The sequence below is a fragment of the Melanerpes formicivorus genome, unplaced genomic scaffold, assembly GCF_026170545.1.
Source record: "Melanerpes formicivorus ecotype bairdi unplaced genomic scaffold, bMelFor1.0.p_v2 SCAF_4, whole genome shotgun sequence".
NCBI lineage: Eukaryota > Metazoa > Chordata > Aves > Piciformes > Picidae > Melanerpes > Melanerpes formicivorus.
The window spans coordinates 37573487-37590676 of NW_027142356.1; positions in this window are offsets into that span (position 1 = coordinate 37573487).

Below are 17190 nucleotides of genomic sequence, written 5' to 3' on the forward strand. Positions count from 1 at the left end.
AATCCAGTGGGCATGCTCACCTGAACTGAGGAGCAGGGCTATGCCAAGAGGTGAACGATGGAAGAAGTGCTGGTAACTTTCTCCTGCACACAGCAATGCAGTCACATAGTGGTTCACTGAGCTCTTGTTTCAGAGGACCTTACCCCTCAGTTAGGAGATGGGAAGGAATTACAGAGCAAAGAGCCTTTGACTTGATGCAAAATGTTTGCAAAGGAAATGTTAAGTTCAGAAGGTGAAAGCTTTTGAGGTTTCAAAATCCTTTTTTAACTGAAGGAGACTTCAGCCTTTGAGTCACTGTTAAACTGCTTTTAAAAAAGGTTGGTTAAAAACATTTGGGTTAAATTTTAGATCCTTTCCCCTTTCTTTGTCTGAATTACCTACTCATAATCAGCTGGATCATTCCAATACAGAGGCAGTGCAAAAGTGCCCACAGGAGCACATTGCTGTGTGTCCCACATGTACATGGAATTCCTCCACCCCATTTGCCTCCCTGTACCTGCATCCTTGGGTCACAGAATCACAGGATGTTAGGGGCTGGAAGGGACCTTGAAAGATCATTCAGTCCAACCCTCCTGCCAGAGCAGTTCACACAGGAGCACATCCAGGCAGGTCTTGAGTATCTCCAGAGAAGGAGACTCCACAACCCCCCTGGGCAGCCTGTTCCTCACAATTAAAAGTTTTTTCCTCATGATTCCATGGAACTTCCTCTGCCTCAGCTTCCACCACTGCCCCTTGTGCTGGCATTGGGCATCACCCAGCACAGCCTGGCTCCAGCCTTTGGGCACTCACCCTGCACAGCTTTATCAACAGCAATGAGGTCACCCTCAGGCTCCTCCTCACCAAGCTAAAGAGCCCTCATCTCCCTCAGGCTCTCTTCATGAGGAAGATGATTCACTCCTTTAGTTATCTTTGTGGCTCTGTGCTGGACTCTCTCTAGTATCTCCCTGACCCTCTTGAACTGAGTTGCCCAGAACTGGAGACAATATTCAAGATGCAGCCTCATGAGAGTAGAGTAGAGGGGAAGGAGAACCTCTCTTGACCTATTCACGACAGTCCTTCTAATCCCCCCCAGATGCCATTGACCTTCTTGGCCACCAGAGCACATTGCTGGCTCATGGTCAACCTCCCATCCACTAGGACCCTCAGGTCCTTTTGCCCTTTGCTGCTCTCCAAAGGGTCAGTCCCCAACTTATACTGCTACATGACCATGCATGAAACAAGACTCAGACCACCACATTTCAGTGGCATGTGGCTAAAGCTTCTACAGATGCAGCTAGAAAAGCTTTTGTGCCTTCTGACAGTGTTTTGGGGGGTGCCATACTTATCCCAGCATCTACACTGGCAACCTTTGCCAGCGTAATTATGCAAGGCAACAAGACCTCTCTGCTGCATGCTTTAAATAAGACCCAACGAGCATGCAATATTACAAACAGATTGAGGACCACCACAGACTTTCCCTCACCATGAATTTGTTCATTGTTTTTTCTCTTACAGTTGCCAAACCACTGGCTGTAAAACTTCCTTCGGTCCCTGCTTTGTTTTCCTAGCGGGTGCCACGGCCTTATCGACGTGTGTCACGCAGAACGGCAGTGGCTGCTCCTTCTGCGCCTTCCTCTGCCCTTCTGCTGCTGACACCCAAGTGGTGGTACCCTCTGTAAAGGAGCAGACCTGTGGGGCTTTTCCAATCAGGGGGAAAAAACCCCAAAAGCAAGGATTTTTCCTGAGCAAAGCTGTGTGAAAAGCAAGGGAAGGGATGTGATACTTTATTAAGAAAGGAGCTTGAGCTGAGGAAGAGAGGCTCAGGTTTCTATTATTCCTTAAATCCACACAAAACTGTCTGCACTAGCCTTTGCTGGCAGGGAAACTTGACATCACTCATTGACTTGGACTCCACTCTGAAGGCTGCAACAAATTGGTTTGCCTTTCCCTTCAAAACGTTCCTGCAACTGATACTTTATTTTACAAGAGTTAGGCTGGCAGCAGAGCTCTGCTCTCTGGGAGCAGCAGGCTGGGAAGTGCACCAGTGTGAAACAAGAGTCAGTGCCTCCGCTCTGGGGTGGGGTTTGGCCAGAGGGTGTGATGCACATCTGGTCTGCAGCTCCTTTCTCTGGGAACAGTTCTAGTCACACTTTTTACGCTTGGACTGTGGTGGCTTGGAAGCTCATTTAACGTGCACATTGCAGGGGCAACGCTGAAGAAGAGGGCAAGGAATCCTTTGTTCAGTCTGGGTTTTTCTGTTGGTTTGTTTTTACTCTTCACTATATAGGAAAAGAACTTCTCTGTTGTCTGACCAGTTTGACATTCATGCATCAGGAGAGCTGAGGCAGTACAAACTGATGAAGGCAATAACAGCAGATCACACTCATGGCTTCCCAAAGTCTGCAAAGGGTGGTGATAATGTTATCAGAAAACAGGGATGTGGTGTTCATCTCCCATGTGCCATATCTTCTTCATCTGCCTTCCTATCATTTGTGGGATGCTAGTTTTGACACCTGTTTAATTTCTTCCCCCAAACATCTGCTGCTTTCTGTTCTGTTTTTCTTGCTAATTTCCTATGTGTATAGTTCTCATGAAAGGAAAAGAAAGTTAACTAACTCCTTGGCAGAGGGGAGGGAGCTGCTTTCTCTCCCTTACAAACCAGAATGTCCTTATTTCCATGGGAACTGCTGTAGTCCCTCTTGATCTGTCATGGTGGAGGTTCATAGAATCACAGAATGGTTCAGGTTGGAAGGGACCTCGGAGATCATCTACTCCAACCTCCCTGCCACAAGCCTGGATGCCTCTCAATTAGACTCAGATGCTCAAGGCCTCATCCAACCTGGCCTTGAACACCCCCAGAGAGGAGAATGTCTTTCTCAGATCCAGTCTAAACCTACTCTCCCTCAGCCACTTCCCCTTTGTCCTGTTGCTAGAAACCCTGATGAAAAGTCCCTTCCTGTAGGATCCCTTCAGGTGTTGGAAGGCAGCTCTAAGGTCCTCCCCAGAGTCTTTTCTTCTCCAGGCTGAACACCCCCAGCTCCCTCAGCCTGTCCTCACAGTAGAGGTACTCCAGCCTAGAGATATTCCAGACTGGGAAAAGTATGTTCAGCTAAATAACACCAGTGAGGGTGAAAAAGTCTAATTTTATAGCTAAGCTTTATTTGTTAATAAATTTGGCAGGGGAAGGAGAGATTTCTCTGGTTTTGAAGTAAATTGCAGATGGGCTGAGTCCGTTTGGAAAAGCTGTTCTGCACCAGTTGCTGCTCTGTTGTTGCCTGAAGGAGGAGGAAAACATCGAGACTCTTATTGAGAACTATCACATTGGTTTTGGAATCTGGACACTCACACAGACAGACAAAACCTGGATGTTTTCATATGTGTAGTTATTGAGAAGCTGAAGTGAAAAGAAAGCTCTGGGGTTTCACAATCAGCTCGCCAACCTTTGTGCACTGCACCAGTCCTGGGTACTACTCACCACGTCATCTTTCTGACCTTGCTGAATGCTCGCTCTGGGCTGAGGATCTTTGCCACAGAGCCACTGATTTACTAGCATTTAATTTGCAAAGGATGTTAGAGCTGCTGAGTCATGTGTGGCGTGAACTTGGATGACACCATCTTTACATCTACTGGATTTTGTCCATCAGTGTGGTCTGGCCTCGCAAGAATGAAAGCATGAGGTTGGTTTCTCACTTGTGACAGTGGCCCCTCAGTTTAGGAAGGAGGTTGACTTGCTGGAATGAGTCCAGAGAAGGGCAACGAAGTTGGTGAGGGGCTTGGAACACAGCCCTGTGAGGAGAGGCTGAGGGAGCTGGGGTTGCTTAGCCTGGAGAGGAGGAGACTCAGGGGTGACTTTATTGCTCTCTACAACTACCTGAAGGGAGGTTATAGACAGGTGGATGATGGTCTCTTCTCCCAGACAGCCAGCACCAGAACAAGAGGACACAGTCTCAGGCTGCACCAGGGGAGGTTCAGGTTGGACGTTAGGAAGAAGTTCTACACAGAGAGAGTGATTGCCCATTGGAATGGGCTGCCCAAGGAGGTGGTGGAGTTGCCGTCATTGGAGGTGTTCAGGAGGAGACTTGATAGGGTGCTTGGTGCCATGGGTTAGCTGTTTGGGTGGGTTGGATTGGTTGATGGGTTGGACACGATGATCTTGAAGGTCTCTTCCAACCTGGTTTATTCTATGTGATTCTATGAATCTGGCACTTCAAAGCTGCTTGCTTTCTCCAGAGAAATCTCTTTCTCTGGTGGTCTGTGAGACATAAAAAGGAGAAAGGAATCTGCTAGACAAGTGCAGCTTTTTCCTTGTTTTTCCTCCTTGTACTATTCTTTGGTCTTGCATTTCCAGTGGTCTCTTTGACATTTTTCCCCATGAACACTTGTGCTGAATGCTGGCAGGGTGAAAACTAACCCTGAGTCATGTGCCTCTGCTCCAGCTTTGGCATTGAATGTCATCTGGTGACAACCAATGTCCTTTGTCTTGGGTGCTACTACCCTTGCTGCCCCTTGCTCCCTTGTGTCTCTGCTCCTCTTAGGTCCAGCTCTTGCTCGTCTTCTCCCTGAAGTTCAGTCTTGTTCTCCCATGTATTCTGGGATGTGTCTTCTCCCACCTCCATTTTGGAGCTTCTCCCTTCTCTTCACCTAGTGCTGCCTTTGATCTGACCCACCTGTGATCCTTTGCTCTGCCCAAACTCTGAATCATCCCATCTTCTGCATCATGGTGGAGTCCCTGTCCCTGGAGGTGTTCAAAAAAGGATTGGATGTGGCACTTGGAGCCATGGTTTAGTTGTCAGGAGGTATTAGGTAGTAGGTTGGACTTGATGATCTCTGAGGTCTTTTCCAACCTGCTTGATTCTATGATTATATGATCCTAAGATCCTAAATCCTGATGGAGTGGCTTCTCTGCTGAGGTGCCCATCCCTCTCTTGCTGCATGTTATTCCCACCATGTACCTCTTCCTGGCAGGAGTGGTACCATCAGTTACCATAAATGGGTTGTTTGGGTGTGTGCTGAATTGTCTGATTTCTAATGGGTTTTAACTTCCTCACTGATCATGATTTCAGAGGGGTTGTGCAGGAATACACCACAGCACACTCATATGGGTCAAGACCTGATGACTACTGCAACATAGTGGCTTTTGGGACACTAAAAACTCCTTAAGGTTGAGAAACTTGAAGAACTTTTCTCCTCCCTGGGAGTGTTCAAGGCCAGGTTGGATGAGGTCTTGAGCAGCTGACTGTAGTTGAGAGGTGTCCCTGCCCATGGTGGGGAGGTTAGAGTGGATGATCTCTGAGGTCCCTTCCAACCTAAGCCATTTTGTGAACTGGTTTCTTGGGTAACTTGTCAGAGTGATGCTCTAGCAATTTCTCCAATGTAAACCTGACTGAAGACATTACTGAAGTTAGGCTGGTTGCAAGCATCATCTCTGCTGAGATGCCCTGGGCTGTGCTGAAGGTTATCCCTGCCATGTTTTTCTGTTTGCGAGAGGTCAGAGAAGGATTCTGTCCTCTGGGTGGCTTCTGCCTCTCACCAGCTTCCAACAGCTTCATTCTTGTATTGGCTGAGTCAAATCTGCTGGGATGAGATGAGGTGAAAGGGTCACCAATTACAACCAGACCCACAGGCAAAGAGAACAGAATTCCTTAGGAAAGCAGGCTGAATAAAACATACCAGAGGTCTAGAAAGGCAGCAAAGTGACCTAACTCCAGCACTTTAGTTTGTGTACAACATTCCTCTGGGCTGCCTTCTTACTCTTAGCTTCTTGGAACAGTAAATGTCCACTTATAATTCCAGAGAGCACAGCAAAGACTTGGCACTCATTAAAGAGAAATACAGCCAAGTTCATTAGTGGTCACATTCAAGTATGAGGATTTCTGGCTTAAATGAGTGAGAGGAGCACCAAAGATTTGAAGTCAAAACATGTATGAAATAACTTTTATTGTTGTTGGGGTTTTTTTGCTATGATGCTTAAAGCTGACTCCTTAAAGCCATTTGATTTGGATGCCAGCTTCTAATTTGGTTAAGTTTTCTGTCCTCCAGATCTTTTTGGGCTCCAGGACGCTTAGGGAACTCACTTGGATTAATCACCAATGTTCTTTCGAAACACACTTTGTCCACTTCCACCTTGTGTCAGTTTTATCAACCCTGTGCATCTGCTAAATGCTAGGCTTGGTGTCTTCAAATAAAAAGCCAGCAGCAACAACAAAACACATTTCAAATGCAAGGCATGGTAGTAAAAATGCAGCTAGGATGCAGTGCAGAAAACCCAGAAATTGTAAGTTTCAAAGTCTTTAAATGATCTAAAAATATCTGCTTGATTGAAATGATTGATGGTGCTTGCCTTAGAAAGTGTAGCATGTCTCACTCCCACTGAGTTCAAAACTTTACAGCCAGCTCCTTCCCAGCTGGGGAAGGCCTCAAACAATAGTGGAATAAATCTTGGGGAAAGCAGGGCTTTTTGGGAGGATTTTTGTGTTATTTTTTGTTTGCAGGCTCACAGAAACATTCAGGCTGGAAAAGCCCCTCAGGATCACCAAGTCCAACCATGAACCCTACTCTACAAGGCTCACCTCTAAACCATAGCCCCAAGCACCACATCCAAACCACTTTTAAACACATCCAAGGTTGGTGACTCCACCACCTCCCTGGGCAGCACATTCCAGTGCCTGACCACTCTTGCTGGGAAACTGTTTATTCCCCCACTGTCCAGTCTAAACCTACCCTGCTGCAGCATTAGGCCATTCCCTCCTGTTCTATCACTAATCACCTGTGAGAAGAGACCAGCATCAGGCTCCCTACAACCTCCTTTCAGGTAGTTGCAGACAGCCAGGAGGTCTCCCCTCAGCCTCCTCTTCTCCACACTAACCATCCCCAGCTCCTTCAGTTGCTCTTCATCAGATTTATTCTCCAGGCCCTTTCTCTTCCTGCTGCAGAATTAAGAAGCAGTTTTGGGGCCAGGACAGACTCAACAGGGTGGCAGGACTGTGTCCAATTACACTCTGCAGGCCAATTACATTTCTCATTGAAAAGGTTGATTCTGCACATTCAATCTTGGTAGTTTCTGGGTTTCAAATGCACCATGCAGCTGCTGGCAGGGTTTCCCTCTGCCAAATATTTCTTACATTGGGAAAGAGGGGAAACAGTTTGCTAATGGCTGTTTTAAGCCAGATAATAATCCCTGTGACCAGCATGGCTCCTGCTGGAATGAAATTGCAAATCAGTCATCAAAAGTGATGGTCTTTTCTTTAAGGAATGAAGTGAAAAGAAATGATCTCATGCCATGGTAATCATAATGTACACAAACATGAGTGGGCAGAAAACCAGTCCAATCCTGCTTGCTCTGCAAACTGTTTATATCACTGGGATAGAACCTAAGAGCAGAATAGGGAAGAATTGTCATGTGCTGTAATTCATATCTCAAAGGTATTTTGCCTGTGAAGGGAAAAAAAATAAGACTGAACAATATTGACCTTTTTTTTTTTCACTTGAGAGAAGTTCTTTACCTCCAGTAAATCACAAAGGTGATTTGCAATGAATTCTGATACACACAGGGAGTAGCTGCAGCTTATTTCAGGCTTACATTGAGACACTTGAATGTGTCCAGAATGTGGGGAGGGGTCTGGAGCACAGCCCTGTGAGGAGAGGCTGAGGGAGCTGGGGTTGCTTAGCCTGCAGAAGAGGAGGCTCAAGGGAGACCTTCTTGCTGTCTATAACTACCTGAAGGGAGGTTGTAGCCAGGTGGGGGTTGGTCTCTTCTCCCAGGCAACCAGCAGCAGAACAAGAGGACACAGTCTCAAGCTGTGCCAGAGGAAGTTTAGGCTCAAGGTGAGGAGAAAGTTCTTCCCAGCAAGAGAGATTGGCCATTGGGATGTGCTGCCCAGGGAGGTGGTGGAGTCACCATCCCTGGAGGTGTTCAAAAAAGGATTGGGCATGGCACTTGAAGCCATGGGTTAGTTAGTCATGAGGTGTTGGGTGGTAGGTTGGGCTTGATGATCTCTGAGGTCTTTTCCAACCTGGCTGATTCTATGGATGAGAACAAGATTATATCACTCTCTTGACATCTTTTTGTGTTGATTTTGTAGCCCATCCTCACATGCAGCACTGGTGCTGTCCTGAATCTGAGGGTTTGGATCCTTCTTAATATACATCAGTTCACCTGGATTTTCAGCCCTCAGTGGCTTCAGCTTTTGAACAATCATTTTAATTTCCAGCTAATCCTTTGATTAAAGCAATCACTGTCAGCTGCATAATTGCAACTGAAAAATGATATCATGGACAGTAATCGTTTTCTGGTAGAATCCTGTAGCATTTAGACCTTAGTGCTTTGCTTTATTTTACCAGGACTGCTGATGTAAAGGTATGAATCTGCAATTAGCAAACTGTGAACTTCCTGCAGCTGAGTCTGTTTGGTATCAGGTAGTTTGGTGAGACTACCTCCCTAAAACTAGCCATAAAAATCTCTGCCACTATAAACTACTGCTGGTCTCTCATTCACAACAGTCCAAGGGGGAAGATATCCTGCAGGTCAGAGAGGGACACGAATGTAAGAGCTGCTAAATGAGGTGATTAGCACTTTTATCACGACTTTTGCCTGCCCATTGTATCTATGCCTGTCAAATTTTGCCTTTGAATGCTGATCTGCAGGCATGAAATGGATACTTCCTCTCTCAGTAAATCCTTTTGTATTTAAACAAAGCAGAGCCTGAATGGGGAGGCAGAATCAGTGCTCTTTCCAGAACAAAAGGGGTGGCCCTGCCATATTTCTGGGGGCTCAACAACCAGCTGAGTGGGATTTATTTGCTGGCAGGTGGGGGTGGCTCATGATGTAAGCACATTTTTTTGCATGGGCAGCCTTCAAATGTTTAACTAACCGGTGCCTAGCAGAAAAGGCAAGCAGCATCAGATCCATCTTTACAAAGGAACCTTCCTTCCTGTTTAGTACTTGCCTCAGTACTTTTCCTCACCTTTTGTTTTAGCCTCTCTTTGTGGTGGTGGGGTGTCTTTTCTTTTCCTTTTTTTTTTTTCCTGTTCTTTTTTTTCTGTTCTTTTTCCTTCTGCTTTGGTTTTGGGTTTGGTTTGTTTTAACACTGGGGCCTAGATATCTCCCTTTAAGCAAAAGTATCTGACTAGTACAAATTTGATGGCTCCCATCCATCTCCAGTTAGAGCTGCATGCTCCATTTGAGAACAAAAGGGAGAGGGTTCTGAAGCAGCAGCTCTGGCTTGGTTTGGCTGAAGGATCCAGAATGCATTACAGAGACCACCAGGTTTTACTGACTGTGCTCATCCTCCTTAATTTACCCCCCTGTGCAAGACTGCTGCCTCCACATTTGTTGATGTGTCAATCACAGCAGAACAAAATGAGGTGCCCTGTGTTGATCAGGTATCTCTACCCAAGACTTGTACCTACTTCTCAGGATCTCAGGTAGTGATAGGCCTAGGGGGAATGGAATGAAGCTGGAGGTGGGGAGATTCAGGCTGGAGGTGAGGAGGAGGTTCTTCCCCATGAGAGTGGTGAAGCCCTGGAATGGGTTGTCCAGGGAGGTGGTTAGGGCCCTGTCCCTGGAGGTGTTTAAGGCTAGGCTGAATGAGGCTCTGGCCAGCCTGCTCTAGTGTGGGGTGCCCCTGCCCATGGCAGGGGGGTTGGAACTAGCTGATCCTTGTGGTCCCTTCCAACCCTGACTGGTACTATGATAATACAAAAAGCTGAGCTCCGTGACTTGCACTGTTTGAACCCATTTTGAAGCCCCCACTGCCACCTTATCCTGTGTCTGATTTTTGAGGCTTGAGCTGGCTCTGCTTTGTAATTATTTTTGGAGACTCTGGAGGCTTTTAGTCTTTTATCCAGAAGTTTTCTCTCAGTAGAAGCTGAGAGCTTTCTTCAGGGATGTCCTATTTTCTTTGATAATGAAATCACCTTTTACAGGTTCTCCTGGAGAGCCTCTTCTGAACCACTGCCCAGATCCTCAGGAAGAGCGTGTGCTGTTCTTCAAAGGTCCTCTTGACTTGTCACTGTTCAAAGACCACCTCACTAAAATCAGTCCCAGGGCATGCAGGACACCCCCTGGGACTGGGGACGCCACCCCACCCCTGCCTGGATGAATGTGGAGCATTGAGACTGCAGGAGGAGAGCACCTGAGCTCCAGCCCTGTGGCAGGGCTGTGGTTCATAATTTTCTGACTTTGAGCAGCCTCCCTGCTCTGTACCTTGACCAGTGTAAGGACTGAGCAATGGCTCAGAGCTTTTTGAAACAGAAAAAGGAGGTGTTTCAGACCTGAGATGTGGCTGTACGCTGCTGATTACCAGCACTGCAGTTGGCTTCAGAGGGACAGTGACCAGTGGCAGAGGTGTACTGTATTCCTGCCCTGACTTCTTGTCTTTTGTTGCGGATCCCCAGGCAGTTCAGACCCACTGCTTTCCTCCATTCTGACCTTCCCTTTCATTAGTTTCCTCAGTTTTGAGCTCACCTTTTACGTGACTCAAGCCATCCTGGATCAGTTTGGTGAACATGCTGAAAGCCTCCATGCTGCAGTGAGTTGTGCTTGGTGGCTCCACTCTGTGTGTCCTGAACTCACTTTGGTGCATTGCTAATGAATAAGTCACTGGCAGCTGCTCTGTGGCGCTGCCCCCACAATTTTAGCACCTCTGTGTGTAGCTGAAGCCAGCTCTATCTGTGCTTTGATATTCTTGAACACTGGGCACTCAGGATGTTCTTGATTAGGAGATTTGGGAACATAAATCTGTGGGTACATTTGTATTTTTATCACATCTTGGTGGGGATGTAAATCATCCCTGCACAGGCTGGCAGAAGGCTTTTCAACATCCCTCTGTTCCTCATCCTCACACCGTTTCTCAGGATGCCTGTCATCTCAAAGCCTCTCTCATCTTATTCTCTGAATGCTAATTTATGACTGGGATGTTATTTGAAGGATAACTCAGCAGGTTATCCTTGACTGTTTCTATTCATGCTGCATTTTGAGCTGACATTCAAATCACTCCAGTTGCCTGTGCCCAAGTCCCACTGAAGTTTATCTGAGTGCTTCCCTCCCTGTCTGCTCTGAGGACAGACTGAGATCTTGGGCTATTTTTTGGAGAAGAGAAGGCTTCAAGGAGACTTAATTGTGTCCTTCCAGTACCTGAAGTGGGCTACAAGAAAGCTGGGGAGGGACTTTTTAGAGTGTCAAGGAGGGATAGGACAGCACATCTCACTTAGCAAAGGGTTACAGCTTCCTGCAGCAGGAGCTGAGTGTTTGAAGTCTTTGAACTGAGAGACGGGGCTCTCATTGCTTTCCTGCTGGCTTTGTGCTCCTACTCCTCAAAAGTACAGCGTTAGGGCAGGAATCTCAAAGTGTCCTACTGAAGGGTCAGTACTTGCTGTTCACAGCTGTGGGAAGAGAGGCTGTGGAGGAGGTGAGTCACTTGGCCAAGATCTCAGAGGTCAATAGCATGGCTAGGAATAGAAATGAGATCTTCTGGTTCTAGTAATTTTTAAGGATTTCTATGCTGCATTTTCTGAAGGGGCTTAATGATGTTTGTTCTGCTCTGAGAACAGTGGAACATGCTGAGAGCAGCCCAGACAACTTTATTCCACATCACCTCTTAGCTGTGGTGCACCTGTGTTGAAGCCAATATAAACCCCAAGATAATAAGCCATAAATTTTGGGTGCTTGATCAGATACCTTTCAGTACTTCTTTATCCCTATAAGCCTTAAAGTGCCTCAGCTTGTTCACTAACTGAGAAGAGCTAGGGAAATGATATGTGCTGAAGTCCCATCACCTGCAGTAAAGAGCTTTCACAAGCTGAATTGCATGGCTCTCTTTTCTCACTCAATGAATTGCAGCACTGATGGTTGGGATAACAGGAGCTAGCTGTGTGACACTGAGATAAGAAAGCTCTGCTGAGACAAGGATTTATATTGGGTCCAGTTCTGGGCCACTCAGTTCAACAAGAGCCTCAGGGAACTGCTTGAAAGAGTCCAGCACAGAAATGCTGAAGGGAGTGGGACATCTTCCATACAGGGAGAGACAGAGGGAGCTGAGGGCTCTTTAACTTGGAGCAGAGGAGACTAAGGGGTGACTTCATTGCTGTTGATAAAAGATGTGCAGGGTGAGTGCCCAGAGGCTGGAGCCAGGCTCTGCTGGGTGATGCCCAATGCCAGCACAAGGGGCAGTGGTGGAAGCTGAGGCAGAGGAAGTGCCATGGAGACAGGAGGAAAAATGTTTTCCCTGTGAGGGTGACAGAGCCCTGGAACAGGCTGCCCAGGGGGTTGTGGAGTCTTCCTCTCTGGAGCTATTTAAAACCCACCTGGATGTGTTCCTGTGTGACCTGGTGTAGGTGACACTTCTGTGGCAGGGGGGTTGGACTGGATGATCTTTCAGGCCCTAACATTCAGTGAGCCTCTGAAGGAGTTGAAAACAATGGCATCCATCAGCCTTAAAGATTGGGATTTACTAATTTGATTTGCTGATCAGAGTTTAGGTAGTTGAATTAGTGTTACTGACATGTGACAAGCTGGAGAACTCAGAGCAAGGTACAAAAATAATAATCATTATATTTTTGCTTTAAAAAAAAAGCAAAAAGAGCAGTCCAAACCTGAAGCCTTTGGGAATCCAACATCTGGTTTGAAAAGGGGCTGAAGAGGTTACCCCCCTGTCCCTGTCCCCTGCAGGTTGGGATAGGAGAGGAAAACAGGAAGTGTTATTCATCTTACTTTCTTGATTTTCCAAGTCTCAGTCTCCAGCTGCTTCCATTGACTTTGTTTTCTGAAACAGAAAAAGAAAGAGGAAACAAGAGACCTCTCTGAAGCTCTCTAGGTCTTTAGCTTTCTTTTAAGTGGCTCTTTGTTGAAACCTGCATTGTATGTTTGGGGGTTTTTAAACAATTTTAAGAGCAGTCTTCTTTCTTCCTTTCCCAAAACAAACATCTCTTACCCAACTTCTCCTTAGCATGAAGGGAGAGAAGCAGAAGCAAAATGAACACAGTGGGCTGGGGGCAGAGGGAGAGGAATGGTATCCACAGCAAGAAATGTGGCCAGCCAGTGTCACACCTCAGGTGTCTATGCCAGGTGATGAGTGAAAGCCTACCAGCAGGCTCCCTGCAAGGGTGCCTTCCACTTTGCCTACAATCAGCAACATTTCACAGAGCATTCCCAGATAAAGACTGATTCTGGTCAGCCTTAGCACCCAGAGACTCCTGGGCTGGTATTTTAAGTGGCATTCATCACACACTCTGTGTGCTGCTTGCAGAGCAAGTTCTGCCCAGCGTGTTCCTTCTCTGAAGTGTGTTAACCCACATGGGCTGAGGCTGAGGGGAGACCCCATTGCTCTCTACAGTTACCTGAAAGGATGTTGTGGAGAGGCTGGTGCTGAGCCTGAGGGAAGATCTCATTGCTTTCTGCAACTACCTAGAAGGATGTTGTGGAAATGTTGAAGGGAGACCTCATTGCTCTCCACAACGACCTGAAAAGTTGCTGTGGAGAGGCTGGTACTGGTCTCACAGGTAATTAGTAATAGAACAAGAGGGAACAGGCTCAAGCTGGGGTAGGTTTAGACTGGACAGTCGGAAAAAAAATTTCCCAGCAAGAGTGGCCAGGGTTTGGAATGTGCTGCCCAGGGAGGTGGTGGAGTCACCAACCATGGATGTGTTTAAAGGTGGTTTGGATGCGGAGCTTGGGGCTATGGTTTAGGGGGGAACCTTGCAGAGTAGGGTTGATGGTTGGACTTGATGATCCAGAGGGTCTTTTCCAACTCAAATGTTTCTGTGACCTAGAAACTGGCTGCTTTCCTTCCTTGCCTCCTTTCATACAGGAGCAGGGCCAGAACCCCCTGCAAGTGCTGGGGATCAGTTAGAGATCTTTGAGGCACTTAAAAGAGCTGGCACTGCTGGGCCTTCCTCTCTTTCTTTGCAGCTCAGGGAAGTGAGATTATGGAGTGCTTTTTGTTGGGTGACTGGAAGCAGCTGTCTGAAGTAGAGAGGGATGTTCTGTGGAGGTGCCTTTGTGTTTTGCAAGTCCAGCTCATGTCTCAGGGCTGTGTGGCAGGAGGGAAAGCAGCAAACAGGATTTGCAGGCAGCTCGTATTGCAGTGTTAAGATCAAACTGTGAATACCCTTGGGTAAGCATTTTAGTGTAGTCTGCAGTGCTTTATCCTGTGCTTGTTGCTGGGGGGGTTGTGGGGGGGGTTTGTTTGGTTTTCTGTGGGGTTTTGTGGTGGATTTTTTGAGGGGGTGTTTTGGTTTGGGTTTTTGGTTGTTAGGTTTTGGGTTGGTTTGTGTGTGTGTGTGTGTGTGTTTATTTGTCTTAATGCCTCAGGTTAGCATAACCATCACCTGTGCAGTGTTTTTAAACAGCTGAAGATACAATGCAAGGCTTGAAACCACCAACTTCTATTCATATTGGAGGTAGATCCTAATTCATAGTATCATAGTATCATTCAGGGTTGGAAGGGACCACAAGGATCAGCTAGTTCCAATCCCCCTGCCATGGGCAGGGACACCCCACACTAGATCAGCCTGGCCAGAGCCTCAGCCAGCCTGGCCTTAAACACCTCCAGGGACAGGGCCTCAACCACCTCCCTGGACAACCCATTCCAGGGCTTCACCACTCTCATGGGGAAGAACTTCCTCCTCACATCTAGCCTGAATCTCCCCACCTCCAGCTTCATTCCATTCCCCCTAGTCCTATCACTACCTGAGATCCTGAGCAGTCCCTCCCCAGCCTTCCTGTAGCCCCCTTTAGATACTGGAAGGCCACAATTAGGTCACCTTGGAGCCGTCTTTTCTGCAGACTGAACAGCCCCAACTCCTTCAGTCTGTCCTCATAGGAGAGGTGCTCCAGCCCTCTGATCATCCTTGTTGTCTCCTGATACACTTGCTGTTGCTCAGCTTTGTGAAACATTTGGCACTCCGCTGCTGAGGGTCTGCTTTGGACTGATGTCTCCTGGAAATGTTCTGTGAAGTCATCAGGTGTTGCTAAGAATGAAGCAATGGGGAAAGAGAAACGAAGATGACTTTGTTGAGTAAAGATTTTCCTAAAGGCAAAGTGAGAGTTTCAAAACAAATCAAATCAAATCCAAACCCACAGCTGGCACCTGAGGGGAGAAGCTATTGACTGGCTGAGTAGCTGTAGGTCTGCCAAAGGCACTGTGTTGGGGAGAAACAGGACTGGCTGAGGATAAGGACCCAGCAAAGTTGAAAGAATTAAGAAGCTGGTGGAGAAACAAGCCAGGCACTCAAGGTGCATGCCCCAGCCCCCTGCTAGTGAGCTGACATCTATCACCAGTTTCTCCTGTGCCCTTAGCCTAAGAGCAGAGATCTGTTGTGGTGGGCTTAGGCTATGCCTTTAAAATGTAGTTACAGATTTTGAGCAGAAAAGTAGAAAGCTGTAAATAAATCACTACTGGCTGTAGAAAGGAAAGGTAAAGATCATGCTAAAATTCCTTGGGGAAGTATCTGCTATAAGATTGGCTGTACCAAACCAATTCTCTCTCTCTTCTGATCTCTCCTCTGCTTGCTTTGCTTGGGAGAGATTAATCTGCTTCTGCCTGACCTTGGCTGTGTTATTGTGGCTAAGTCTAGCCATTGCTTTCTCTCTGCTCCTCTTCTCCCTTTGGGCCAAGGGGTGGGGGCAGTGGAATGGCTTCCTTGGTCTCTTTGACCAGGGGGGTTTGCATGTTGTTTGCTAACTGTAAATGCCTGTACAATATTGTAAACCCTGTATATTTAGTGCATTCCATTGTAGAGTGTGCTTTTGCCTGTAAATGCAGCTTCCATTTGCTTCATACTGAGCCAGTCTGGCAAAGTCAATGTTGAGGGGTGGAATTTCAACCCACCACACCTGTACAGTGCTCTTAAAGGCTCTGCTTGGAATAGAATAGAATAGAATTAACCAGGTTGGAAAAGAATTTTGAGGTCACCAAGTTCAACCTATCCCCAAACACCATCTAATCAACTAAACCATGGCACCTTCAGGGATGGTGACTCCACCACACCTCCCTGGGCAGCACATCCCAATGGCCAAGCTCTCTTGCTGGGAAGAATTTCTCCCTAACATCCAGCCTAAACCTCCCCTGGCACAGCTTGAGACTGTGTCCTCTTGTTCTGGTGCTGCTTGCCTGGGAGAAGAGACCAACCCCCACCTGGCTACAACCTCCCTTCAAGTAGTTGTAGAGAACAGTAAGTTCTCTCTTGAGCCTTGTCCAGGCTAAGCAACCCTAGCTCCCTCAGCCTCTCCTCACAGGGCTGTACTCCAGACCCCTTCCCAGCTTTGTTGCCCTTCTCTGGACACATTCCAGCAACTTGATGATCTTTGAGGTCTCCTCCAACCTTGGTGATTCTGTGATTCTGTGATCTTTCCTCAACTGAGGGGCCCAGAAGTGGACACAGTACTCAAGGTGTGGCCTAACCAGTGCTGAGTACTTATTCCTGGTAGACCTTGTGAGCAGCAACACAATGTCACAGAAGGGAACTTGTTTCTTTCCTGGAAAAACAGGCAAAATAACAGGCCAGCTGAAGAAAATACCAAGGCTGAGAACTTTGGTGCTTCTTGTTCTTTGCAGATTGTCTTCCATGGGAAAGTTCTTTCTATAAGTAGCACAAAAGTTCTGCCAAGTGATGATGGTTGTGCAGTTAAAGGCACTCTGAGACCCCTTCCCACTTCATTAGTCCCAGAAATGGGAAGCAGTATAGAGAATTTGGGAGGAGAGCATATGTCAAGGGAGTGATGTTCTACCCAGGAGAGTTGGATGCTGTCCCTTTTTCTGTCACACAGCTCCCATGTGATGATGGCTGAGTCACTTCAGCCAATCTTTTCAGAAGCTGTCAATAATTTTATATAGATTTGTTTTTGCTTGGTGCAGGCTGTGCAGGCATGCTGAGCTCTCACAGCTGCAGCTGAAGGCAGAGGGAGCCTTGCTCTGAACACAAAGTGATGTTCTAAAAATCTGCTTCTGGCAGTTTAAAATCATGGCCTACATGGCTATGTTTGGCCTTTGCTCTTCCTGGCACCCACCAGCCTTTCAGCATCAAGGGATCCTGCCAAGCCCCTCCACTTCCAAGTGGTAGAGTGCAGGAAGTCCACTGTGAAGCTCTCCATTATGAGGGGGTTGTGTGCTCCAAGAAATCTCCATATGGAAATGAGGGATATTGTCTTCAGAGCAGGTTTTGAGCAGCTTGTAGGAAATAAAGCCAGTGTAAGTTGTGTTGTATGGCAAGAAG